The sequence below is a fragment of the Trichosurus vulpecula genome, chromosome 6 (assembly GCF_011100635.1).
Source record: "Trichosurus vulpecula isolate mTriVul1 chromosome 6, mTriVul1.pri, whole genome shotgun sequence".
In the NCBI taxonomy this organism is placed as follows: domain Eukaryota; kingdom Metazoa; phylum Chordata; class Mammalia; order Diprotodontia; family Phalangeridae; genus Trichosurus; species Trichosurus vulpecula.
Genome location: NC_050578.1, coordinates 250,525,051 through 250,527,239, shown reverse-complemented (window position 1 = coordinate 250,527,239; position 2,189 = coordinate 250,525,051). Strand labels below are relative to the sequence as shown.

The 2,189-nt window shown below is 39.2% G+C and overlaps 1 pseudogene; it reads right to left on the bottom strand.

The window, feature by feature from the left end:
- Nucleotides 1–746: 746 nt before the first annotated feature.
- LOC118854961 lies at nt 747–1,600 on the bottom strand (annotated as a pseudogene).
- Nucleotides 1,601–2,189: the final 589 nt, after the last annotated feature.

Below are 2,189 nucleotides of genomic sequence, written 5' to 3'. Positions count from 1 at the left end.
TTCTTTTGTTTCAATGGTTCACACCACAGACCTCAATCATATAAAGTATCTAGTTATGATGACACTGTAATGTTGTTACTTAATTATATTGATATTAATGGCAGAGATTTATACCAGTGGGTAAAAATATGTATTCTTATGAAGCTACATAGTTAAGGAATGATGGACTATTTCTATTTTAAGACATTGTCAAAAGGCGGTCATAAAATTTTATTTTAACAAGAAAAGGAGATTCCAAAAGAAATAAAACATTTGACTCCTTTTTTGTAATAACAATAAGAAATATTGTAGGAAAGAAAAGCACTACTACTATATTATAAATTTATGAAATGTAATTTTGTCTGGGTAGGAGTCTAATTAAAAGTAGTATACCTTATTACATGAGGTTACAAGGTGTTGGGCATCAAAAGGTTTCAAATACCAGCTTAAAATTCATTAGCTCAGTGACCTTGGGCAAATCAAATAATTTTTATATGTGTCATGTGTCTATCTAACCCAATCTTATCCAACATGTATGTGTAAGCACGTTCTAGGTACCCTGCTAGGTGATAGAGATACAAAACAAAGGAAACAGTCCCCATCCTCAAGGACCTTACGCTGCATTGTAAGATGTAATAGGTAAAGAGATGAAATAAATGCACGATAATTTGAGAAGTATATGGGAACTTTAACAAGAAAATGGGTGGAAAAAAAAGTATAGAAATAAAAACAGCAAAGGAGATCAAGAAAGTTTTTTTTAACATTTTCAAAATAATTTTATTGTCAGGATTCTGTACTTTAGTTCTCCTTCTCCTGTACAGTTTTGGTACCCCATTGTCTACCAGTACGTAGGTCACCAATGAGACCGACCTTTCATCCAGCTGGGGCGTCTCTTCGAATGGTGGATGGTTTTCCAACATGCTGGTGATTACCTCCTCCGAAGGGATGTTCCACAGGATTCATGGCCGCACCCCGGACACCAGGCCAGCAGTTTCTTTTGGCCTTGTATTTGTGGTAGGCACAACCTGCCTTAAAGGTGGGTTTATCAATACAACCTCCTCCAGCAACAACACCAACCACAGCTCTGTTTGCAGAGGAGATCACTTTCTTGGAGCCTGAAGGAAGCTTTACCCGCGTCTTCTTGGTTTCAGGATTGTGAGAAATCACTGTGGCATAGTTTCCAGATGCACGGGCAAGCTTAACCTGGTCCCCAGGCTTTTCTTCAAGACCGCACACTATGGTCCCTTCGGGCATAGTGCCAACTGGGAGGACATTGACAATGTTGAGCTGAGTTTTCTTAACACAGTACACAAACTGGCCGGTATGGCTGCCTTCAGAGGCAATGAACAACTCTGTCCTCTTTTTAAATCGGTAAGGATCCCAGAAAGCTACTTTTGCAAAGGAGCCCCTAGGCCTGGATCATGGATTATGTCCTCTACGATACCCTTAATGTAGCCATGCCTCTCGGCGAAGTCTAAGGCCCGGACCTTGCGGCCCCTTTCCTGTGCTTCACGTGAGCGCGGAAGAGGGAGCCCGCCACCTTCCTCTGACCGTGGATCACTCAGCCCACCTCGCGCGGTCTGGCTCTGGACTTGATAGAAAGGGCAAGAAAGGTTTGCATAGGGTGATTATCTCATGAAGATGAGGAATTTTGGAAAGGAAGGAAAGTAACAAACGTTTATTAAGTACCTATCGTGTACTAAGAACTTTACTAATATTATCTTTTTTTTTTCCTCTCAACTCTGGGATGCAGGCAATATTATTATCTCCATCGTGTAGTTGAGAAAAGAAAATAGTCCCATGTCCCCCAGAATAGTTTCTAAAGAAAAAAAAAATACTGCTTTTTTTTTAACATCGTTTGTACCATGCATCTCTAACGTCAAACAAATATTATTGTTAGAAATGCAAAATGGTAGAAGTTTTTGTTGAAAATGAACACCTAAATGACTTGTCCAGGGTCACAGAGCTACTAAGTGCATTAGTTTGGATTTGAACTCAGATCTTCATGACTTTTGGGCTAACGCTATTCAAGATACCACCTACTTGCCTAATAGGACTTTAGGGAATGTCTAATTATTCCTAACCTTTTTGTATTTATCAAAAATCCTAGAACAATCTATTGGTCATCAATTCATTCTAAACTGAGAAGGAGCTCAGAATTCTTTCTTTTGATGAAATTGTGTTCTTTTTTCCTTTTGTTGGGAGGGTAG